The 5,823-nt window shown below is 39.4% G+C and overlaps 1 protein-coding gene across 1 annotated transcript in view; it reads right to left on the reverse strand.

Moving 5' to 3' along the window:
- Positions 1 to 392, reverse strand: part of LOC136974726 (transforming acidic coiled-coil-containing protein 1-like) — a 70,861-nt gene extending 70,469 nt beyond the window's left edge. Inside the window, exon 1 of the mRNA XM_067269671.1 lies at positions 145 to 392. The gene's annotated coding sequence lies outside the window, so the exon portion shown is untranslated. The remainder of the gene's footprint in view (positions 1 to 144) is intronic.
- Between the last annotated feature and the right edge of the window lie 5,431 nt (positions 393 to 5,823).

Genomic DNA, 5,823 nt, shown 5'->3' on the forward strand with positions numbered 1-5,823 from the left:
TGTGGTCACGTGACATTGCAAAGATCTACACTTGTTTCATTCATATTGGCTGTTATAATTTTAAAAATCTACAATTTTCCAATGACAGAATTTTTATTAATCTATTTTACTTTAGAAACTGATTTCATTTTAAAATTAACTTACTGTTGAAGTAGATTCATTTTCTTAAAACACTGACAGTTGACTAACTTAAAACCTTTCGACCTAGATACTTTGTCGTCTTTTCATCCTGCAGAAAATGTTGTGATCTACATGACTCTAAATTTATATTTCATTCTTTAAGGAATTAACTCAGAATGATGAATTTTTATACATTTTTTTAAAGCCAACTACAAGCCGTTATTCGAACCTTTATCAAAATTCCGTCCGTTGACAGATAATCTCGATTTCAGAAGTTCCTAATCTCAATCCCGAAACGCGACAGTCTTAGTAATTACTATATAAAATACTTTTTAGAAACAGTTTAAATTTTTTGTCATATTTGTATAAAAATAAAAATTAAATATAAATAAGATTATTTATTTTATTAATATATTTTTTACATTTACGAATTTTTAAATAACTTCTGTGTATTATCACTAGAGGGCGAATATAAAAATAGATTATTGTACTTGCAATTTGGGCCCACCGGTGTTCAACCGGTTCTATTCCCTAAACGTGGTCGTGGGTCCGGACGTGGAGTTTTCCGGGTTTTCTCCACGTCTGTAACGCCTGAATAGGGGCCAATTACCCTCAAAAGACCTCCCGGAAGAGATTTTTCCCCGCGTAACGACATCATAAACGCATACTATTACATTACATTTATACATTACATTTAATTTATTCAATCTGAAAAGTGCTTAATAATAATAGTTGATATGAAACGGCCGGATGGCCGAGCGGTCAAGGCAGTGACGTAGCTAGGGGGTGCTGTAGATGCGGTCTGCACCAGGCTCCTGGAAAGCGATAGGCCCATGAAAGCCCCGAAATCACAAGAAAAAAAGACCCGAAAAATTTTTCACGGTAATCAGAACAAAGCAAAATTTGCATTTGGCTTATCGAGCTGCTGGGGTCCCTTTTACACAAGAAAAAAACCAGCAACTCAACTTTAATCTAGTTATACACTATATAAACCACTACACAAAAATATTTTAGTTTGTTTACGTAAACAAAAAAATATATCTAACGCATCATTTATCAAACGAAAGAAATACGGCTTCTTAATGCCAGCAATTTTGCTGGATCCTGTTTCGGAAGTGGACCTTGAAAACGCTCCGGAAGAAATCGACAAAAAAGAATTTGCTCTTGAACGAAAACGGCTTCAAGACTTCGTTGCTGTGTCTTCGGAACTTAATCTGATTTGTCAAGATGGACCAATGGAGCTTCTGTATTTTATTCACCGATACAAATTAATCGATTCGATACCGAATATAGAAATTAGTCGCTGAATCTTCTTAATTAACAATCGGAGTTAGTGTTGCAACTTGTGAGAAAAGCTTTTCCAAGCTGAAGCTAATTAAAAACTACCTGAGATCGACAATGAGCAACCTGAGATTGACGAACCTTGCCTTTTTATCCATTGAACGTGAAGTTACTGATTCCATTGATTTCGATTCTGTTATTTCTGCTTTTGCTAGTCAGAAAGCTCGAAAAGTAAGTTTTTAAAATTTAAATGTATCCTAATATTATTTGTTTTACCTCGCACAAAACGGAATAAATAAAAGCCGAAATTTACAGAAAAAACTACTTGTTTTTGTTTGGACCTTCCCGATTACCATTACAGAAAAAGCACACTCCTGCTGAAAAATTTTTCGGTACGGGTGTCCTTTCCGTAATGGTAATGGTAAATGGTAATTCGAGGCCCACAAATCTGATTCCGGAAAACCCTAGCTACGCCGCTGGGTCAAGGTGGCAGTCCTACCGCTCTGGTGGACCCGGGATCGAATCCGAACGGGTCGAATAATCCCCAGGAATTTTTCGGGGGTGGTCCGTTCGGATATGTCGGGCCCCGTCCCTCACTACCCGGTCGCCCCATTGTGGGCCTGGCCGAACCCATAATGGGCCGTCTATAAGAGGCCCTCTTAGTGCCCACAGGGCGGAAAGAGTTAAAAAAAAAAGTGCCTTAGTGTATCATCATTACTAATTTGTCGTCTTTATGACTGTTAACTTTTATAAATCTCCTAATATAATATTTTAACACTCTAAATTTATTTATTTATAACTTTTGCATTTCTCGTCAATCATCAGAAATATCTATTTTCCATTCACATACTTTGCACAAAGGACAAGGGCCTCACAAAGATCTGCCGCCCGGGGCCTCTCAAAGATCTACTGCCCGGAGCCTCGCAATCATTAAGGCCGCCGCTGAATATGATAACTTAAAAAGTATGATAACTTTCTTATTTTTCGTCTCCGGTCCAAAAGTAAGGTATCGTTGAACTCGTCTCGGTCCCCTGAGTTCAGATATATACTCAAAGTCCCGAAATTCCATAGGGTGCAATCTATACTATCCCCTTGTTTAGCCTGTTGATTTTCATTTTTCCAAGTTTTAACCCAAGATGAACGTTTTCTCTTATTTTTCTCTTCGTATATTCTCGCTAGCTCTAACAAAATTATCGCTTTTTTTCTTTTGTTCATTCCAGAAAAGGAACTGCTTGCCATTTTAATAATAAAAAAATGGCTAAAATTCCGTAAATAATCTGAAGTGAAATGTAAAATGTCGGTAAACTGATGAAAGAAGTCAAAAACAAGCTACTATAATTTTATTGGTTTATTATAGGGTCACGTGTTTCCGAGTTGCACGCCAGCGAAAATGTGTGACCAAGAGAAGACGCGAGCGACTCGCGCGTGTTGCAATCGCGGTCGCCTGCGCGGCTGGAAATCGCATGGTGTGACCAGGGCTATAGGCGAAGGTTGGGGTCACTGACAATCTTTCCCTTTCCTCTTAAAACGAGTAAGAAGTGTAGGGATCGCAAAAACGCGCAAAAATGGTGAATAATTATAAAGTTCCGAAGTCGGGAAGTTTCGAGAGTCAAATCGTGTCAGGAACATGTGTTGGTGATGTAAACCAGACACGAAAGAAACTCTCCCAAAACTTATCCTGAAACAAACGCGACACGATAATGAACGACCGAGGGGATGTCAACCGAGAGAGAGGGAGCTTCGTCCAGGTGCTCGTGTACGAGTGTCAGAAACGGGAAACAAAGGGGGGTAAATGGCCACCGAAGCATCTGGCGGACCGCGTGAGGTCAAAAACGTCAAAGAGAGGGCCATAACGGCGGAATATACGAGCACGAACTTCAAAGACTCCGTCAACACCTCTCGGAACTCTCCCGACCCAGATCGGTCTCCGGTTTCGCATAGAAACAAAAGAAATGACCAATCGGGATAAGGGAGAGGAGAAACAGAACCAATCAAGAGGGTGAGATTCAAAGGAAAAAATATTATAAAACTCCCGAGTCGCGAAGACAGGGGTTCTCCTCCAGACAGAGAGTCGATTCTCCTTCGGTCTTTCGGAAAAGAAGTGCGGCGGTTCTCCTACAGACGAGTGCATCTCCAGCCGAGTCTACCCAGAACAAGACGATCTGGAGATCACGGGAAACGAAACAAGATTCCCTCTCATCTACAACTGGACCATACCTCATCGTCCATCAGCGCCCAGAGACTGTCTCTCCAGAATTGACTGAGGAAGCCCCGGAACGTTCCCAACGTCACCTCAACAACGCTACGTTGACGATCTAGATCGTATTGTACTGCAATTATATGTAAGTTAACTTAGTAGTTAGAATAAACGGTTTTGTGAAAGACACTTGTCATCTTTGTCTCCTACCGCCACCACCCACATACGATTTCGACCCTAGGTTTTCCTGACGCGTGATTAACTGTTTTCCCCTGGAAGTCGGCGGCCCTACAGAAGAAACATTGCGTTTAATGATTTTGAAATGTGGAAAACAATATACAGTAAAGACGTAAAGTGTGAATTTCATAGAAAAGTTTGTCTAAGAATATTTCCAAGCCTTTCTCAACAAGGGAAACTGGCGTTGTGGTGCAACAAGTGGGCGTTGAGTATAACTTTAAGGAACCAAGAAGGCGGTAGCTCGAAAAAGTTTAGGAATCACTGGTCTAGACTCTAGACCAACAGACCAAGCGATTTGGACGTTACGTAATGAGTCCGCGGAACCGTTTAGTCCAGCGGTTCTTAACCTTTTTAGTGGTCAGCACCCCCTTAAAAAATGTGTGTGTATTATTTATTTAAAAAAAACATTTATTGCATAAACAAATGCCGTGTTTATTTACAATATATATTACTATATAACCAGTGGCGTAGCGTGGGTGTCAGCCGCCCGGGGCGGAGGAAAACTTCGCCGCCCCCTTATTTAGTTATTTTTGCATGATATTATTATTTATTGTGAAATTTTGCCGCCCTCTAAAAGTGCCGCCCGGGGAGGGCCGCCCCTGCCGCCCCCACTACGCTACGCCACTGTATATAACATAAAAAGCAATATTTAAATTTTAATGGCTAGGTTGTTGTTGTTTATTCATAATAATTCTATTAAAACGAGGCTATTTTTTGAAAGAGCCACGCCTAAGTCACCAGAAGCAATTTCTGGCTTTTGTTTTGATGTGCAAAAGTGCTGAAAATCCCATTTTACAATGGTAGGTGGTGGCAAATGGTAAAAGCGTCTCCAGTGCTGCTTTTGCCAGTCGTGGATAAGTTTCTAACTGTTTACACCAGAACTGTTCTAAGTCTAGTTGTCCATAGGCGCGTTAGCTTTTTTTTTTTCTTTCTTTTTTTTTTTTTTTTAATTTTTGAAATTTCTCTCACACCCCGGGAAATGCTCTTTCGCACCCATGAGGGTGTACGCACTCCAGGTTAAGAACCACTGGTCTAGTCCAACTGCTTCGACGAAACCGTCTAGCTCAGGGGTCGCCAAATTTTTTTGAGCGTCGACTCTCTACAACATTTCAAAACCTCACATCGACCTCCACCAAAAAGTTTGTGTTACAAGCAAAAAAAAAAAAAAAAAAACTCTTACTATTTTAATATATATTTTTTAATTTTACATTTATTGTATATATGTTAATAATAATTTTTGTAACTGACAATAAATGAGACGGATTAGCTTGATGATCTTTAGCAATATTCGCTTCAAAATTTGTAAGTTTTAGTCTTTTCATCAACCTCCAAATAACGCTGTATCGACCACTGGGGGTCGATATCGACCGCTTTGGCGACCCTTGGTCTAGCTTAACGGTTCCGATGGAACCGTTCAGCGCTCGGTTCAGTTCCAACAGTTCTAGTTCCAGTTCCAGTTCCAGCAGTGGAACTGGATCTCCCATTTCTAATTAGCATATCTGTCGACTCTAGTCGTAATAAAATAATGTCCACAATCCGAAAATCCAAAAAATAATAAAAATAATAATAGCGAGGTTGAGGCCGAAGTTTTCAACGCAAAAACGTGTACGTCGGACGTTCGGCGCCGCTTTCCTGTAAGTCTAGAAGTTTGACAATGGTGTTTGGAATGTCGAGCATGATTCCACTGACTTTCCAAACATCATTGTCAAACTTCTAAGCTTACAGGAAAGCGGCGCCGAACGTCCGACGTACACGTTTTTGCGTTGAAAACTTCGGCCTCAACCTCGCTAATAATTAAGCTGACCAATCACGTATAATCTATGATATTAAAATACTTATTTTAAATATTTAATATTTTATATTTAAATATAAACATACTTATATATTTTTATATATTTAAATTAAATGTAAATAAGAACAAAGTTTCGGTTTGACTTAAATAATATAAATTTTTTTGATAGTTTAAATTTTATATCAAAGAGGGCGTC

The sequence above is a fragment of the Centruroides vittatus genome, unplaced genomic scaffold, assembly GCF_030686945.1.
Source record: "Centruroides vittatus isolate TY-2023 unplaced genomic scaffold, ASM3068694v2 contig_355, whole genome shotgun sequence".
Taxonomy (NCBI): domain Eukaryota; kingdom Metazoa; phylum Arthropoda; class Arachnida; order Scorpiones; family Buthidae; genus Centruroides; species Centruroides vittatus.